A 20,924-nucleotide genomic window follows, 5' to 3' on the forward strand; every position below is an offset into this window, starting at 1 on the left:
ATGTATAGTTTTATATACTTTGGACATACAATTCAGAAATAATGAAGCTCAAAAAGGTCCATGTTCTCTCCCATTACTCTGCCCTTAAGGGATCTAAAATGAAGCGTTTATTATGTTTCGACAGTATTTTTTGTGGGACATGAGAGCACCTCAGACCTATCGAATTGCATTCTGAATCGAAGCATGTCTTTCTGATATCAAATAATTTTCATTTTTGAAAATCACAATATAATACAAATTTTATGACAAATTATAAAATTTGATATTTTTCACATTTTTGATATATAACAGTCCTCGAAGTAAATTATGTAAATCTAATGACATATTCTTAAAGTGCATGTAGCAGGGAGGAAAAAGCCGACGTCAATTGAAAATTTGACCTTTCATATTGAAGATATGGATTTTTTCCCAAAAGACCTAAATTTTTTGGTGTTTTGGGGAAAAAAAATCCATATCTTCAATACGAAAGGTCAAAATTTTCAATTGATCGTCGGCTTTTCATCCCACCTACATACACTTTAAGTATAAATCATCAGATTTATAAATTTTACTTCAAGTACTGTTAAATATCAAAAATATCAATTTTAATGAATTGCCATAAAATGTGTATTAAATTGCGAATTTCAAAAAATCAAAATTATTTGATATCAGAATGACATTCTTCGTATTCAGAATGCAATTCGATATGTCTGCTGTGCTCTAATGTCCCAAAATAAATACTGTCCAAACGTTCATACCCCAGCCCTTAAGTTGTTCATAAACTTTGAAAATATTCTACAAATTATTATAGTAATCTCTCTTTATTGAGGGTAAAAAATAAATTATTGGTGGTCGGTTTTATTTTACACATGGTCCAATCCACAATGTCAAACATTGCATCAAAGTTTGGAACATTTTAATTTCACAAAGCTTGCAAAATGTATTCTACAGTATGTCAGACCTGCTGGATTGTTTGAAAGTTGAATGGACCAAAGTGCAACTTTCAAAACTGCATCTTTTCTTACATGAGCCATTGTGACCAAACAATGTGTGGCCAAAAATGCTTATGATAATTAATAATTTGGTAATTTGGTAAAACAATCTTTCATGAACGTCAACTATAATCATCATCGATTACACTAAACTTGGCATCCCAGCCAATGACAACTCTCTTGGCAGTTAGGTCAGAGGTCAAAATGCTTTTGTCATCTGCTTTGATCCAATCAAAACTTGACTTGATTTGCTTCTTTTGGGTAGTCTCGTTAGATGTTCAAACCACTTTGGTCTCTTGCTTTGTTTATTTCACTCCATTTGCTGCCATGGCTAGTCTCTTTCTCCTCTTTATATCATCTGATGTGTCCAGATGAGTGCCTAAATATTTGCATTTTTCCCATGCAGTCTTACCATTTCCTTTTTATTTTGTGTTGTTGACTCAGACAACTTGTACAATGACTAACTTTATCAGCACTTCAGAACTTTTCACTTTCCACTTTTTGCAATGATGAAGGTCAGGTGAAGGCACCTTATGCATGATAGAAAAAAAGTTTTCAGAAAATTGCCAACTATATACAATGTAGATCACCCTATACGCCAGGCATCTCTGAAATAAAACACATTTTAAAAGCTTAGTCACATTTTTATTTAAAAAAGTCAGATCCAGTTCATATTTGTATAAGGATTAATAATCAAGACCATATATTTTCTGTTAGACTTTTCTAATGTATTTCTTTAAGAATCTTGCCACTTTTTCATTTTTAAAATTCTTGTTTGCTTGGAAGGTATCAAGAGATGCACTCTGCCGACATCAACAATTTTTATTTTGTATCATATATCATAAATTTGGATCCTTGTACTAGTTGCTATAATAACTGTTTTGTTTCCATTTTAAAACTATTTTGACTTTGCAAACAGCTAATTAACATGGTATCATTTGCAGTATTTTTTGCTATCTACTGCTGATAGCAATGACAAATTACACATCACTAGCTTGATGCATTACTGCATTTTTCCGCTTTATTTACAAATGTTTTTCTTATGTATTGAATAATACAAAGTAATTTTAAAATATTGCTTGGATTTGAAAAACAACTGCATGATTCTTGTGGGTTTTGTTTTTCATTTTTTGAATTTTTTTTTTCTTGTGAAGACATTGTGTTTCACTTTAATTTATAAATTATCACTTGCCTCATTAACTGATTTGTTGGATATTTCAACAAATTAAAAATGTATTCAGTGTTCTGATTTTAGTTTGGATGGAATGATTTAGAATTGATATATTTTACTCCATCAGCACTAAACTGAATATATTAAACAAGTTTATGCATGTACTATGTATTAGGTATAGTTTGCATGTTAGTCACTTGGAAAGCAACCTTCATGTAATTATTTCGTGTAAACTAATCCTAACCTTAATCCTAACCCAAACCCTAATCCTCACCCTAACCCTAATTTCGTGTATAATTACATGAAGCAGTAACCCAAATCCACATCACCCCTGTTAGATTTTGCAAATATCTTCCACAGGGGATATCAATTTCAAATGGAATGAACACATTCGGCAGCAGCTCCATTTGGATTTCATACACCCTCTGAGAAAGATTAATCTTCCACTGAAGGAGGACGAGTTTCAAAATATAGAGCTGCTAATGTACATGTTTCTGGCATTTGAAATTCATAACCCACTTGTGGTAGATATTTCCAAAATCTTCCACAGGGGTAGTGTGGATATTGAATGGAATATATATCCTAATACATAGATAATGCCTTGATTAACTTTGACACGAAAATAGGAAAGAATCTTGTAGATTCTAAGCCTAAAAACCTGAATTGAAAAAGTTGCAAAACTACATGTATCTCACCAGGAATTCCACAGATCATTCTAACAAAATGATCAAGATTAATGGATACCGCCTAACAGAAAGATGCCAATGTTGCAGTTGGTGCAGTTCTTTGACCCAGAACCCATGGAATTTCTCAGGTAGAAGAATGCTGCAAGGCAGAAAAATACAAAGCTTGTCAGTAGCCATAGTACAAGTACATTTAATACAAGACAGGCTGATGATTCCAATATAATTATGTGGTGTTGTTGTCACTGAGTATGTAAATATGTAAATATTCCAAAGTTTGCTAGAGGTGCATGGCTTTCTCCATATTTCTCCATGGATGAGGAAGCTATGTGCAAAACTTGCTATTCATTCACCACGAAATTTTCCTTTCCCCGCGTAATTTTATTTCACAAATTTTAGGTTTTCCATGCAATTCTCTATGAATTAAATGTTAATGAAAACGGTCCTTTTTTGAAGCGTCACAGCCATGCCAATCATTTACTAATTCTTATAGTTTTTCGTATTAATGAATCATCATGCCAAAATAATGTTTGTCTTCACATGTATGAAGAAACTTTGATCTGTTGGAACAGCACACAAGTGCATTTAATACTAGTTTGGGATGTACAGTAGGGGTTAAAATAGTGATTCTGTATGCAACCTTGTCAAATGTAGGGACACTCCAAATAGAGGGCGCTTTTTCAAAATGGCCACCAAAATGCCTAAAAAAAATTGCAGGTTTCACGCCACCAAATAGAGTTCCTATTCATTTATGTGTTAAAAGGTATGGCGGAATTGGTCTTTTTCTCATTGTTAAACCTCCCTGGTTCATTCAAAACACCATTTTACCTAATGTTTATGATATCTTCTACCATATAACCAACACATATTGGGTAGGTAAGCAGCTTGATTTTTCGCAGTGACGCGTCGAAAGCTATGTACATCCTGTCAATCTTACAGCACACTGATTCTATGTAGTGACGTCATCTGGCGAAGAAGAACAAAAAATGTGCCTCAAATTTCAGAATTGTGACAAATGTAATCTTTTTATACTTAGATAATAAGAAAACCATCCACAAAGTACAGCTATTACAAAAAAAATAGGCACATCAGCCTTCTTTTCTAACTTTTTTCCATTAACGCAACCCTGGTGTGGTTCTCACAATAAAAACACTGATTTTTTTACCAGCCATTTACCTTGGTGGTGTGATTTGGTGGTGTGGACTCTACAGGATCAATTTTTTTTTCTAAAAAACCCATTTTACTTGATCTTCAGCCTTTCTCAACATATCTTGACCGTTAAAAGTGAAATCATTCAAGTTTAAGTATTGATGCCGACTCAAATTAATGCCGCATGTGCATTGCTAACCATGTGCTATCTACTGAAGATAGCAACATTAAGATATGATAATCAGGCAGAGCCTAATCATTTGCTTCTCAGCCTTTCAGATGTTTTTAATTGAGTCACATAACACATGTTAAAGTTGAAACAAACATTATATCCAGACCTATTGTCAAGTAGGCAAAGGGATAGTTGGACTTACCCATGAAACACAGCTTCCCATTTTAAAGGCTTTTCTTGTTTGAGGCGGTTTTCTTGTAAATAGTCAAAATGCTTGAGGGATTTTTTCTGTCATATCAGGAGATTCCTTTTTACAGATACACACCCTTGTGTTTGTTCATCTTCAAATTTTTTGAAGCGTCACAGCCATGCCAATCATTTGCTGATTCTTATAGTTTTGCGTATTAATGAATCATCATGCCAAAATAATGTTTGTCTTCACATGTATGAAGAAACTTTGATCTGTTGGAACAGCACACAAGTGCATTTAATACTAGTTGGGGATGTACAGTAGGGGTGAAAATAGTGATTCTGTATGCAACCTTGTCAAATGTAGGGACACTCCACATAGAGGGAGCTTTTTCAAAATGGCCACCAAAATGCCTAAAAAATTGCCACAAATTGTGTGATTTAGGTATCATAATGTTAAAAGAATATACTACGTTGACATGTTTTTTCTTCTTCCTGTGTGTTTCATGTGTGTTTTATGTGTAAAACTCCACACAATTTGCTATTTTTCCTATACAAATTATTTGTCCATGAACACAATGCCACGTATATGATCAACAAACCTCTACACTCACTGACTGGTTCAAGCGTGTAATCATGAACCATGATCAGTGGTAGACTCCACTTTGTTGAAAAGTGAAAGCATGCAATGGGCTATTCCATTTAAAATCCAAACCTCCTGTGAAAGATTTTGGAAATATCTTCCACTTAACTTACTTACTTGATTTATTTTGAGTGGTGTCCTCAAACTTTTTGTTTTCCATTGCTATCCTTAAGTCTGCTGCTTCCAATCGAGCATCATCATTCAGAATGTCTACATAGGTTATAGTGGGTCTTCCAGATTTCGCCTCCCATGCTAGGGTATCCAATGAACCATTTTTGATGAGGGCTCCTCACTTCTACTGATCTTGTGGCTTATTTTTGGAAGATCTCCATATAGGTCTGCATTTGTCATATGTCACTTGCGCCTAGGTATTTGAAATCATAGACCCCCTCTACTACACCGTCATTTGTTGATGCCATAGCAAAAGGTGTGGAAAGATGCCTGTAGGCCCTAAATGAAAGATTGAAAGAAAAAAGCAATATTAAACAATGTATTCTTTTATCAGTATATTTCTACCTACCATGCTGGCCCAGATAGCTTTGATAAACAAAGCAAGAAATGGAAAAAAATAGTGCAAGAGGAAAGAGAGAAGGCCACTCCCAAACACAATTTTGTACAATTTTACTCTTAGCCCAAATGCAAAGGCTGTTATGTTATATCCCCTATGGGCCTGCCAGAAACCCCTCTCAGCCTGCCTAAAGATCCCCAATTTTAATGATTGGAGGTTATTCCACTCTGATATGGTATTTAGAAAGAAACTGTATTTGTACACATTTGATGATACTCTCATGGACCGGAACTTCAGGGGATGATATTGTCTAGAAGTTAGTTTAGACATTTGATGCATAGAAAACCCAGAGTCCTATAAGATTTCATAGATAAAATGCCGACTAGATCACCCTAGCCCAAAACATTTGGAAAGCTCAGTCAAAGCCAGATCCTACTCATTTTTGATACAATCCAATGTCCAGGCATATATTATGACTAAACATAAGCAAATTGTTACTACTAAAAATTAAGCAATTCTTTGTTTTAAGCCTTTTCAAATGTATTTCTTGAATTTAAAGTTTCCCATTTTAAAGTTTTGTCTGGAAAGTCATATCAGGAGATTCCTATTTACAGATACACACCCTTGTGTTTGTTCATCTTCAAATTGACTGAAATACTTTGAATCAAAATACAATCAAAGAAAGATTAGTAATATTTCTGCAAGCATTTTCGGTCTGCAAAATTTAAGACAAATGATTATGCTTTTTACCTCATCCGGTTTTGTCCATTTATATAGTAAAGAGAGAGCAGTGGGACTACCTTAGGTCATCAGTCTTCTTGAACACTGTTGAGGTGTGTAGCAAACTCCTTTATTTTGATGCCTTAGCAAAAGGTGTGGAAAGATGCCTGTAGGCCCTATATGAAAGATTTTGTACAATTTTGTACAATTTTACTCTTAGCCCTTACTTCGTGAGAAAGGAAATTGGAATTCCAATCTCAAGCCCAGATGCAAAGGCTGTTATGTTATACCCCCTATGGGCCTGTCAGAAACCCCTCTCAGCCTGCCTAAAGATCCCCAATTTTAACGACCCATGGCTCATAATTATTGTACACGTAAAGAACATGCATCATTGGTTTAGTTGTGAGTACACAATTAAACAACTTGTTTCCTTCAATATGAAAGGTCAAAATTTTCAATTGATCGTCGGCTTTTCGTCCCAGCTACATACACTTTAAGAATATATCATTACATTTATAAAATTTACTTTGTGGACTGTTATATATCAAAAATGTGAAAAATATCAAATTTTTATAATTTGTCATAAAATTTGTATTGTATCGTGAATTTAAAAAAAAAAGAAAATTATTTGATATCAGAAAGACATTCTTCGTATTTAGAATGCAATTTGATATGTCTGATGTGCTCTCATGTCCCACAAGAAATACTTTCGAAACGCTCAAAACGCTCATTCCAGATCCCTTAACTTACTTACTTGACTTATTTCGAGTGGTATCCTCAAACTTTTTGTTCTCCATTGCTATCCTGAAGTCTGCTGCTTCCAATCGAGCGTCATCATTCAGAATGTCTACATAGGTTATAGTGGGTCTTCCAGGTTTCTGCCTCCCATGCTTGGGTATTCAATGAACCATTTTTAATGCAGGCTCCTCACTTCTACAGATCTTGTGGCTTATTTTTGGAAGATCTCCTAGGTATTTGAAATCATCGACCCCTCTAGTACTACACCGTCATTTCTTGTGATGCTTTCTCTCTTGTTATTGTAAGACATGAACTTTGTTTTACTTCCATTCATCTTCAGGCCCACTATTGCAGCTGAAGTCTCAACTCTGTGAAGCAGTTCTTGTTGTTTTCCTCAGACAACAGTGCAATGTTGTCAGCAAAATCAAAGTCTATCACCACCACCGGTACAACTCTCCTGCTTCACCTCTTCTCCAGGTGGAATCCTAGCTCCTCTTCGCTTCCATCAATAGCCATTCTCAGTGCAAAGTTTCCACATTTACCTTCACAGTCTACATAGAAAAGAACATTAAAATTCATTTAACACCTGCTGCTCATTTTTGACAAAAAGCAATTGTCAAAAGTTTTACCATTTGAATTTATCTTTTAATTCAACTTTTAAAATCTCATTAGATTTACTGGAATTACATGGTTCAACACCAGGCATGCAACCCAACCAAAGTCATATCAAATCAAAGGCATATCTGTATACTTCCCCGTAAACTGTTAAGCCTCCCAGCACTTTAAAGCATACACTTTCTGCAAGATAAGGGTCAGGAGAATCTAAATTTAATCTAAACAAATAACAAATAAAAATTGCAAAAGCGGCATCTAATTAAGAAAAATGGCCTATGATGAAAACACAAATATTTATATGTGAATACAGATTAAACATTAAGTTACATTATTACATAGTGCAGTTTTGAATGCTACCAGACTCTAGAACAGATGATGGGAGGTTATTCCACTCTGATATGGTATTTAGAAAGAAACTGTATTTGTACACATTTGATGATACTCTCATGGACCGGAACTTCAGGGGATGATATTGTCTAGAAATTAGTTTAGACATCTGATGCATAGAAAACCCAGAGTCCTATAAGATTTCATAGATATTACGACTAAACATTAAGCAAATTGTTACTACTAAAAATTAAGCAATTCTTTGTTTTTAAGCCTTCTCAAATGTATTTCTTGAATTTAAAGTTTCCCATTTTAAAGTTTTGTCTGGAAAGTCATATCAGGAGATTCCTATTTACAGATACACACCCTTGTGTTTGTTCATCTTCAAATTGACTGAAATACTTGCAAGAGGAAGGAGAGAAGGCCACCCCGAACACAATTTTGTACAAGTTTACTCTCACCCCTTACTTTGTGAGAAAGGAAATTGGAATTCCAATCTCAAGCCCAGATGCAAAGGCTGTTATGTTATACCCCTATGGGCCTGCCAGAAACCCCTCTCAGCCTGCCTAATAAAGATCCCCAATTTTAACGACCCATGGCTCATAATTATTGCACACGTAAAGAACATGCATCATTGGCTTAGTTATGAGTACACAATTAAACAACTTGTTTGTTTTCAACAACAACATCTTCTATGAACATTTTTGTATACCTTAAAGTCAATCGCCTTTAGTGTATCTATTGGTTAACTGCATGTAGAGTGCTATAGCAAAAACAGTTGTTGAATGCTGTGTTGTTCACTGCTGCATCATACTCTGCCATATCAAGCCAGTCATCTTTGTCATCTTTTTATAGATTGTCATCTTCATCAATACTGGGATTGCCTGCCTGAGGAAATTAAACCTGTAATTTCAAATAATTCAAAGTGTATTAAGAGAGTTTATCCGATAGACTCAGATGGTAGGTGGAAGATGGGGGTCAGCAAATTTTGTTCATATTTTGTCAATCAAACATGTGTCCATGAGTATTTACAGTGGAGGTATAAAAAAATTTTGAGGACCCCCCACTGGGAGATACTGGACCCCCCTAAAATTGACACCCATGAAATGTCTTCTCAGACACGAAAACTTTGAAATGTGCACTAACTTTTGATTGGAACCACGTAGTAACGCGCATCTGCAGACATTTTATTTACACTTCACAGTAATAATACACATTTTGTCTCTACATAACAATTAAAAATTCTTTGGACAACGTTTGGGTTGCTCCATTTTCAGAGAGGGGTGCAATGGTCTTTTCAGCAATTGTATAAATGTGAAAAATCCTAATTTTGAAGCCAAGTTTGCAAGATGATTATGAGAGTTCCTCAATATTTTTGTCAAAGTTATTTACTTGTTGGATAAAGTAAATATAGGTTAAACAATTGAGCAAATAAAAATCGTGGAGACTTTTTCCATTTTAAAATGAGCACATCTTACTTTATGCTCTTTTTCAGAAAAGTGCAAAATTGCGGTATTTTCATGCTAAACTCAGGTTCGGTGATTTTCCAAGCTTGAAAATGAATTTGATGAAAAGGGAGCTTATCAGAAGTAAACAGCATCAACAACGCTATTACATAATAAATTGGGGCCTTAAGTGTCTTCGATAAAGGCTTGGAACAGGACTATTCCATAATTAGTTGGGGTCAGTACCCCGGGTCAGTACTAAAATTCCGTCTGTGCTGATTTAAAAATAACCTTTTGATTAGAACCACATAAACGCGGATCTGCAGACATTTTATTTATACTTCAAAGTAATATACACATTTTGTCTCGACATAACAATTACAAATTCTTTGGACAACGTTTGGGTTGTTCCATTTTCAGAGAGGGGAGTAATGGCTTTTTCAGCAATTGTATATAAATGTGAAAAATCCTAATTTTGAAGCCAATATTGCAAGATGATTATGAGAGTTCCTCAATATTTTGTCAAAGTTATTTACTTGTTGGATAAAGTAAATATAGGTTAAACAATTGAGTAAATAAAAATCGTGGAGACTCTTTCCATTTTAAAATGAGCACATCTTACTTTATGCTCTTTTTCAGAAAAGTGCAAAATTGCGGTATTTTCATGCTAAACTCAAGTTCGGTGATTTTCCAAGCTTGAAAATGAAATTTGATGAAAAGGGAGCCTATCAGAAGTAAGAAAAAACATCAACAACACTATTACATAATAAATTGGACCTAAATTGTCTTGGATAAATGCTTAGAACAGGACTATTCCATAATTAGTTGGGGGTCAGTACCCGGTCAGTACTAAAATTCCGTCTGTGCTGATTTAAAAATAACCTTGTTGCATCATGCTCTATGCACCCTCAAAAGAATATTACTTTTTTTCTTCCAAGGAATGGCAACTGCCTTCTCTTTGAAATCTCCTAATACATTTTAGCTGAAAATTAAAGATCCATGTTTATCAATATACCTATAATACAAACTTTTTTAATGCAACAAATTGCTCAAAATGAAGAAAATTGGTCGATTTGGGGTCAAACTGCCCAAAATCCAAAGGTCATAGGTCACAGAAAAATGTTGTTGCTGTCATCTGGGATTAGGGATGCAACAAAAAGTTTTACCTTGATGATAATGGGGACGAAACGCGGGGGACAAAACTTTCGAGTAGATCATCTGATGCGCGTTGGTACCGATACCGGAGATGAAATTTAGCAGCGACCACATGGCACTGATGATATCTAGGACACTATTATGCAGCAGATTGAGATTGTGCCTGTGACACGCTAGCCATTTATATTACTTTTTTTGTGTAAATTTTACCTCATATTGTGGAGAAGTCGTTAAATATTTTACTCCCAAATAGCCAGTATCTGGGATAATAAATTTTCTTTCCCTGATCTTATTTTACCATACCACTGTCACCGTAGATGTGCAAGGGTTAATACACATGGCTTGGTTGGAGCTCACCGCTGCTGACAGTGTAAAAAACAAAAAGATCAGGAAGAGACAATTTATTACCCCTGATACTGGCTATTCGGGGGGTAAAATGTTTAAGGTCATGTTCACATCATGCGCGTATTTTTTTGGGGTGGGGACTTTGGGGCACGAGCCCCGGGTTAAATCAGGGGCGGCAAAAAGAAGGGCGGCGGAAGATAAAGGGGCGGCAAAAGACTAAAGAAAAAGGGCGTGACTTAAGGGCGCCAAGAATAATTATCAATGAAAAAGGGCGAAAAATTATGGAACATTACAGAAACTATACCATTTTGACTGTCAACAGGGCAACACCTGTAGGCGGTGAGGGTAATGAAGGGGGTGTAACACCTATAAAATTATACTTGAAAAAAATTTGTGCATATTACATTTTTGAAACCCAGACTTAACATTTTGTAATTTCATGTTGAGATAGGCCTAGGTCAAATAGATAGAACATAACTAAAAACCTTATCCCGAAGCAAAACAAAACAAGACCCATTTATAGCCCACTCCTAGTATTAAGATCTACACCCAGTAGGGTGCATCTCTTGCCCCTCATGTTACACAAATTTCTTGTCCCTAGTCTCAAAATGTTCCATTGGTCAAAATATTACCCCATACCAAATTTAAAATTATTCCGAAGTCGTTTAGGGGGGCCTCCGTGACGTTGAAATTGTTGGTCAATTGCCATACCATATGCATAAGGCAGCTATTTTGTTTTGCATGATTAACATTAGAAATTACTGCTGCCTTATGTATTTTGCCCATGTAGTTAGGACTATTATGATTCAAGATGTTAAAAAGCTCATGTCCCAAAATTTAACAAAAGGGAGCTATCTACAAGGACCAAGTTTATGTAAACATAAATGGCTGCCCTTTGCTGTCTTTACTGTGTAATTGTGAAATTACTTAAATATTCATAACTTTCCTGTTTCCATGCCAACTTTGAACCGTTATGCTGATAGTTACTACTACAGACTATAGTGATCACACACTTGCATCTAGACCTTGCTGAATTTGATGAGACAACACACACAGGACTGAGGTTCTTCAAATCTTGATTTGGGTATCTCCGACTGGTACTGGCATGATCATTTACCTTATTCAGCTTTATACATTGTCTTTGTTGTTGCCGTTTAAGCTAGTGCTTCTCCTGTGTTGGTACTTAGTCAAATGTCACTGGAGAATGCAACTGCAAAGTGTACCATTTTGTTTGGTTTTACATTGCAACTTTCTTTTATGTAATATGATTTAACTGGCACTTTTTGAAATTATATGATTCACATACTAACCTTTGTATAGGCCTATGAATATTTCCATGAGGTACATGTAGTTCTTGGATTGGAACCTCAATTCAAGTTCAAGCAGATTTTGGGAACAAAAGTTTTGCCATTCATCTGGCCTAGCATCTACAATGCTCTGGAATCTTAAACTTAACTTCTGAGTTTGCTCACTAATGCAATTCACAACTTCGCAAAATCATCTCTGCTGAGAGCTGCGGTCTGAAGATTTGAAGGACCTTAGCCTTCCATTCTTTTTTTAAACGTATTTAACATGATGCTGTACTGTCTCATCAAATTGAGCAAGGTCTAGAAATTGTACAACTTGCAAGTGTGCGATCACTCTTCTGTAGTAGTATCAGCCTAATAGGTCAAAGTTGGCACGAAAACAGTAAAGATATGTATATCGAAGCAAATTCACAATTACACAGTAAATACAGCAAAGGGCAGCCATTTATGTTTACATAAACTTGACCTCTGTAGATAGCTCCCTTATGTTTTATTTTTTTGAGTTGGACTATTTTAACATCTTGATTCATTAATAGTCCTGACTACATGAACAAAATACATAAGGCAGCAGTAATTTCTAATGTTAACCATGCAAAACAAAATAGCTGCTTTATGCATATGGTATGGCCATTGACCAACAATTTCAACGTCACGGAGGCCCCCTAAACGACTTGAATAATTTTAAATTTGGTATGGGGTAATATTTTGACCAATGGAACATTTTGAGACTAGGGACAAGAAATTTGGGTAACATGAGGGGCAAGAGATGCACCCTAACACCCAGGTTATTAGGATTTAGTACTTTGGGGTATGGGGCCCTACTAGGCCTAGTTCCTATAGCTAAAGTACGGATGCATTTGAAATGATTAAGAATCAGAATAGGAGCTTGTGATTTTCATACCACTAACATGTATCATGTGAATACGAGCTTGTGACATGAGGTAAGGGCTCATATTCAAGGAGCATTATCTACTGGCGATTTTATCAATATGCTGTAAAAGAGAAACACCTACCCCTGTACTTTTGCATTCTTAAATGTGTTTCTTAACTCCTCAATGCAATAACTGACTATTGGCTCAAGAAAATGGACTGCTACAGTGAAAAGATCTTACATTTGATGTTGGTGTTGTATACATCATCATTATTCCAATGTCACATATTGGGAAAATCCACGTTTGTGTTTTATGAAAAGTAAACAAGTCTCCATGATTTTTATTGCATTATATAAATGACCTATGTACAGATGTTCTCTCCTGTAATGAGCAATTTCAGAAAGATTGAGGAACTCCTACAGTGACGTCACAAAGTAGAGGGATATTTCACTTTTCTTCAAAAGTTGTAAAATGTGAAATATAGGCCCTCACCCCTGTTCATAAATGGAACATCCCAATATAAACATTTATTGTTTTATATTTTTTCATAAAGATAAAGGATGAAAGATGGTGTGTAGAAAAATTTACTTTCATAGATACTTGTCTTAGGTCCCAAACATTTCTTCAAAAATGGTATAAAACGGCATTTTACAAGTCAGGGAAATACGTGTTTGGGGCATATTTTAGGGGGTCCCATATTTCCCAGGAGGGGGCATATCAGATTTTTTCATACTGATTATTATGAACACTTATCCAAACTTATTAAATTGCCAAAATATGGTTGAAATTTGCTGACCCCCATCTTCCGCCTTTTTCCCATGGCATCAGTATTTCTCAGATAAGTTCTCTTAATAGTTTTCATCTAACTAGACATGACAAGTGAAACTAAGTATTACAGGAAATTTGGAAGTAATTCATCATATAATTTTGCTTTTTCTATTGCAAAGATTAGTTAGTATTTAATACTAAGCAAGCTCGATCCCTGTGTGTGATTGTGATTTACTAATAACATATTAACATATTAAGTACATTTGATAACATAACCACCTTAAATGCTGCTTTCATGTTACACAGTGTAACATCAGGGGTGTTCAGAAATAAATTTTGCTGGTATGGCCCGATTTACCTTTTGCTGGCACCTGTGCATGGCAACATAATTGCCACCCTGGCTAATTGGATTGAAGACATCCCTCCCCCACAACTGTAACCCAAGTTTTTTCCAAGCTGTCCCACTTACCATGAAAAAAGCACACACAAATTTGAAAAAGTGTGTGCGTAGTGCATTTCAATGTTAAAATTTGGAGATGAACCAGACTCACCGAGTCAGTGATCAAAATTTCCAAATCCTCCACTGATCTGCTACTAATAAAAAGAACATTAACAGGACAAAATGTGCATGAAACGCGCAAAAAAAAATTGCAATTTTAAATGCTGAAATCGTGCCAAAGGAAAATGCATAGGCGTTTTACAACTTTGGTTACTTTTGTCCCGTTATTTTGATCCAGCCAAGGAGGTTTTTTCAGACATGAGAGGAGTTGCCCTAGCACTCATAATGATTAAGGCTTACATATAGAAAGGATGGAATTATAATATTTTTAAGATTCATGTTTAAGTTTGAGATGAAAAAAAAAAGGAATTTCCAATGGGACGTCTCACAGATCTACTGACAGAATGGCTTTACCAAGATAAATGCACTTTGCGGCAATTTGGCATTTTAAAACCCCAACACTTTTGATAAGTTAAAGAAGATACGAAAAAGGAGAGAAGATGAACAAAGAAGTCACTTGGCACCCCTGGGATTCGAACCTTTGACCCCCCCCTCGCATGCCAACCACATAATTACGGACCGGTAGCTACACAGGTTATCACTGCATGGGCAGCAATTCCGTGAGCATATAACACTTAGGGTGATTGTGTCATCGCAGACCCTGGATTCACGAATGCGCCTGGCCAACATTATTGTAGGCCAACAATATAGCGGCCCAAATTACAAACTTATTGTAGATTTTATCCCTCGCTCTCATGGTGATGTGAGAGACACTCATACTCTAACCCCTTGTACCACACCCCCTCCTCCCTCCTCCCCTTCTCTCTTCCTTTCTCTTTTCCCTTTTTTCGGGATCGCCAGGGGGGTGTCAAGAACACTTTTCATACCTTTTTATATACCCTTTGTATATATAACCCAACATAACAGATGTTTTGTGAACAATGTCGAAACCGATGTTTTCTAGGTATGTCTTACCTCAGTTTCTTTTTGTTATTTGTCTTGACCTCCTCTTCAATCTTGATCATCTTTTGAACAGGCAACAGTGATGTACATGTAGCGGGTTTACCAGAGCTTGAGAAAGGCATGGAAGTATTGGTTCTCTACAACAGTGAAAGGCTGTATCCACTGATGAGGTTCAGGAGGGATTCTCTCTTCTATTACTACTTCTAGTTATGGTATGTGTTGGGTCATACAGCTTCACAAAGGAGTCCAGCACCAGCATTTGTATTTTGTTGATATTCAGTGTACCTGCAAAAATCCCAAAAATGAGACAATGGTTGAATTAGTTGAATGAATGGATACTTTTAAATCATGTGACTTCACAAGGGTTACAAGACTAGTTGAGAGGATCCAGTGTTAATAATATCCTTCACATATTTAATGAATATGGAGTGTTTGATATGACAATGTAGTGACACAGAAGCTAGCTCACAGATTGTCATCTGGAATCTTAGTTTAGACCCAGATACCAGGTTATTCAAGTTCTCTTACCCGATATAAGACACACACGCCTACACCCCCACCCCCACACACATCTAGACCCAAATGCCAAGAGCAAAATTGTACAGATTTGTTGTGAATGAACATTATTTTCCTTGCTCTTTTCCTTCTTTTCTTTTCATGGTTTGAGCAATAGCCTAGTCCCATCAGGACCAAATCATGTGGTCATCCAGACTGACTGGTTAAACAAACAAACAAATAAAACAAACAAACAAATATCGCACCCTCTAGTTAATTGTGACCAGATGTAAACAAGATTTTGAGCCAAACAAGTGAGGTAAAGCATAGAAAATTGGAATTTACTACTATAGCGCCCATGCATGTTACTCCCACGGTTGTAATACGATACAATCCTCTGGGTGTGTTTATGTGTATCCCGCACGCCGTGTACGTATTGTGCATATGTTCGACTAATATTTCCATTGTAATAATAAAACACCGGTTCCATCGTGTTATTCAAAATCTCGGATTTTGACAAAACTACAGCACTAAAGTCTTGATTTTTGCAGAGTATCTTTCCTGACTAAAGTAGATTACAATCGTGCAAAAAATGGAATTGTTATAATATGGCTTTAACATAAATTGAAACAGAAAACATCTGTACCAACTGGTTTTTGTTTTGTGACGGTAAATTTTGTATGTTTAGATCAAGTCACAATCGTAAGCCCGAAAACCACTTCAAGGTAGGTGCATAGTCCAGCTGCAAGTTGTTCTTTTATAAGGTTACATCAGGAAATCCATTAATCCATTTTCATTCAAATTGATGTAAAATTCTTTCTCAACATTCCTGATTTAACAAAATTTTGAATTTTGACCCCTGTATTACCTTAAATATCCCACGTGTGATAATAGTTGTGCCTCATACTCCAGTCCCAAATGTGCAAAAGACTATACCCCTTACCCTAACTTGCATATTTGGTTTTATTGTACATGGTGGTTCCGATTCATTCTGCATCACCCAGAACAATAATCAGCAAAAGAACATGTTTCATAAAACTGGCATAACCATCATATATGCCTTTCTTTGCAGCTAGACTACTGAATCGGGAACACTTAACGGATACAAGACGAATGTTGAGGGCCTCGCTCCTCAAGACAAGACGCCCCATGGCCATTGGCCCAGCTTACAAAGGCTCAAGAGGGCCGCGCACGTTAGAGAACACGCTGTGCATCTGTTTATGTTCTCGCCCCACACCATAGCGGGTAACCAAGTGGCACAGTCCCCTCGGAGGTGACATAGACGAAGGACATCGTGTAAACCAATCCCTCGCTGGCACTATGACATTCAATAGAGGCATCGTACTCTCACGGCATCTTCCCAGACAAACGATACAAACGCTAACATATATTGTATAGGAGGGATGCACGTACCATAGCAATGTACTAATTTTGAATTTGCTTATTTTTTTTCACTTTTACAGTATTTTCTAAATTTGGGTACATATTGACAGCTAACAGCCTTGCTTCAACTAGAATTCCTAAACCAAATCAATATAATTGAATACCTAAGTGGAAGAAGGGCCCAACTTCATCAAAACTGTTTTTGAGATATTAAGAAAAAACTTAAATATTTGTAAAAGTTTTACATATTACATACATTCAAAATTATATATGTTTCCATGGCAATGTACAGTTCTTAATACGAGCTGAAGTTGGGCCCTTCTTCCACTAATATATTATAGGTGCGAGTTCCGTAAGCAGATGTGTTACAAATAGCTACAGAAATTTGATAATCATCCATTAATTGCACAAGTAGAAGCATGAAAATATGTTAGCAAGAAAGTTTATTGTAGTGAAAAGCAGATTTCTTGGATGAACAAAATTCCTCTTTAACCCAATATTTGTGGAAGATGGGCCGAACTCCATGGAGTTGGGCCTTTCTTCCATGAAAACCATGATTAAGTGTATGTGGAAGACTATTTAGAGAGTGGATTTTGGTTCATCTTTCACACACAAGAAAGAATAGTTTGCAGGCAATAAAATGCTGGGTCTAACTCATTTTTGTAAAACAAAAATGAATTGGGCCCTTCTTCAATTCAGGTATTGTGCCCAACCTCAAAATGTCCAAACCTTATTGTGCATGTACTATGATAGTTGTCGCAAGCAAATAAAATGCAGTTCCTAAAGTTTCATTATTGATTTTGTGTTATCATTAATCAAGTCACCATCCTCAACACCATCCCCAAGAGTCATATCACCTTCATCATCACCCTGACAAAATATTCTGTCATCTTGTTCCAACTTGCCAATTTATCTGTGAGAGATCCTTATAAAGTCTCCATAAGAGCCAGTAAGATTAATCAAGACAATAGGATATGTTGTTGAAACTGGTATAGAAGAGTCTTGTATCACAGACAGGAAACTCAGAGACTAACCCAACCTGTCCAAGCTATGCATAGGAGAATAACATCAGCTGAAATGAGCTACAGGGAACCATGCTCACACAAGTCAGGAATCTCTTATACCGATGTGCTTGCAGCACACACTTATGCACTTGCAGTGCACAGATGCCCTTGGCTTGCACCAAGCACTTGCCCCTCACAAACCAAGCCAAACTGAGCTTCTGACAAAGGCCAGGTAAGGGTATGGTAGGGGTACCTGATCAGGATGCTGGAATCTAGTGGGTAGTCCCACATTTGAGACCAACATTTACAAGAATGTTGCTGCCGGGGGGTCTCAACTTTGGTTTGGGTAGGGATGAGCGGCTGATACCTCAAAAAGTACCCAACCGTAAACCAAATGACTAGAAATTCTACCAATTTTTTTATAGATTTTCGCAAATTTGGGTAAAGAAAAATTTGCACTTTTTGAGAAAATTTTGAAGAAAAAAAACACCCTTTCAAATTTTCATGAAATTATGGCCATCAATAAACCAAAATGGCTGAAAATCCACCTAAGTCTAAATGGCTGAAAATGTACCCCAAATCTGTCGTACATCCCCATACCCTCATTTCCAATAAGACCCTCCCCTTGGTTTTTGCTGTCCAAATGGGAAAAACGACTAGGTGCCAAAAACATAAAATTCTACGCCCGGACAGTCGGACTTGATGACCAAGCACTACGCGGACTTGATGACTAATGAAGATGGTGGGATCTAGAGGGGTGCCCACACTTGGGGAAAACATATATAGGGATGTGCTATCCAAATAGGTATATTTGCCAAAACCTTGACATGGATCAGGCCCATACGCAGAATTTGTTTTTTGGGGGGGTGCTGATTTTGAAAAAGCATACTTTTTCTCAAGGGGGGCAATTTTGTTAAAAGTGGACTTTCTTTCCAAAATATGGACCTTTTTTTGATATGAAACCCATAAAAAAACCTGATTTACATGTAAGGCCAAGTAAAATAAAAAACATGTGTCACGTCCGGGTTTGAAAAAAAAGGAGGAAGAGGGGCTTTTTATTTTTTATTTTTTATCGGTGTAAATACCCATAATTAGAGCTGTTTTAGCGTATACAATAATGCCTGGAAAAAGGAGGAGGCCTAATTTTATTTGTTGTTCTGAGAGATAGGCCCCTCTTACTATCACAAAACCTTACAAAAGTGTTTCTTGTATGTTAGCAAGGCTATAGAAAGCATCTCTACTTCCTAGACATATTTTTTGAAAAGTTATAACTGAATTTCAAAAATAAAAATAAAATTGAAGAAACCTCAAAAAAGGAAGCTGGAGGGGACGTGAAACATGTTTTATTTTTTATTTGGCCTAATCTGTAATTTATATAGGCCTACTGACAGCTACATGTATTTAATTGGGACTTCAACTTTGTCAATACTGCCGTCTCTTCATTTTTTGCCAAATTTTTCATTTCAAAAATACCAAATGACAATTTGAATGACTTATCCTTCACTTTTAAGCAACTTATTAACAATTTTGAATTTTTTATACTTGCGCAGCTGGGATCACTGAATGGTTCTTTAATCATAAACCATTCACTTGACCCTGGCAGACCAGGGTAGAGTTAGGAACGTTCCAATGAGTCCATTCTAATAGCACCTAACTTATACACAAGATTGACCACAATAATATGATTGAATTCCAGATGCAGAAAAATACTCTGAATCAATTCTGAAGAAATTGTGTTAATCGTATAGGGCCAACACACTAGCTACTAAAAACTTTTTCTTTCATTTATTTATTGGATTTTGGTCTAATTGTAGCTGAGAGTTTATATTTATTTTTTTTCTGAGGAAATGGTGTTCATTGTCAGATATACACCCTATATGCATATTTTTGATTGGTAAAATTGGAAAAATTATGCATGTGAATAAGTAACTAAAATTTACTCCAGTCGGCATTATTTAATTACCAATTTTACGATTAAGATATGTATATGATAGGGGCAAGGACAACAACTACTGCATTGAAAATTCAGCAACTCAAGGAAAGTAGTTCTAATTTGCAATTCAAGTTGCATAATTCCACAACTTTGTGCTGGAAAAACTGGCATAAAGAGACAATGCCCATGATTTTGTTTCAAATGGATACCGATAGTTGTTAGTTTACATCTTAGCTTTACATTAAGTGGCAAATTTAATATCCCAGATTACTGAACTCACAGAGGTTGCCAAAAACATTTTAAAGAATATACTGCTCCCGTGTGTGTATCATTCAGCAACGCCAAATTTGCATATGCAAATTAGGAAATATGGTGGTTTGGAAAAGCTTCTCCTACCTTAATCATTCACTTACCAAAAATAGTTTACCATTATACTATTCAACCTGTGCTGTTAATATACATGTTCTGCTGCTATACATTAAAAACAAATTTGCACAAAGGCATTTTGCATCATTCCACAAAGCTTGCCCTAGAAGCTTAATTCATTTACACAAAACCCGAAAGAATTAAGCCCATAAATTTGAAATCTTGAATTATATATTTGAAACATGATTTAAAATAATATATATATTGATTTCAATCAATCTACACTTTAAAAGTTGAATAACAAGTAATTTTAATTAAAAATAACAAATAAATAAAAATATATTTAAATGCTGAATGAATCCATGTGTTTTGTTTCTTTGTTACTTTTTAAATGTCTTTCTGACTGTCTGCTCCTTCTTCTTGCATTATGTACAAGATACACCAAAGTGCAGTTGCACTGGGTTGCAGAATTGTACAGATAAAAAATGATCTGCCAGAGATCG

At 35.9% G+C, this 20,924-nt stretch overlaps 1 long non-coding RNA gene across 4 annotated transcripts; it reads right to left on the minus strand.

Moving 5' to 3' along the window:
- Positions 1-748: 748 nt before the first annotated feature.
- On the minus strand, positions 749-16,836 carry LOC140162439 (uncharacterized). Of its 4 annotated transcripts, XR_011860282.1 has the most exons (7): positions 15,253-16,835; positions 8,599-8,789; positions 6,961-7,495; positions 5,096-5,428; positions 3,654-3,791; positions 2,838-2,967; positions 749-1,579 (listed from the first exon to the last, which is right to left on the minus strand). It is a non-coding gene; the product is annotated as an uncharacterized lncRNA (long non-coding RNA). The 4 variants fall into 4 exon arrangements; XR_011860283.1 differs by lacking the exon at positions 6,961-7,495 and having other exon boundaries at positions 15,253-16,836; XR_011860285.1 differs by lacking the exon at positions 3,654-3,791 and having other exon boundaries at positions 15,253-16,834.
- Between the last annotated feature and the right edge of the window lie 4,088 nt (positions 16,837-20,924).

The sequence above is a fragment of the Amphiura filiformis genome, chromosome 10 (genome assembly GCF_039555335.1).
Source record: "Amphiura filiformis chromosome 10, Afil_fr2py, whole genome shotgun sequence".
NCBI lineage: Eukaryota > Metazoa > Echinodermata > Ophiuroidea > Amphilepidida > Amphiuridae > Amphiura > Amphiura filiformis.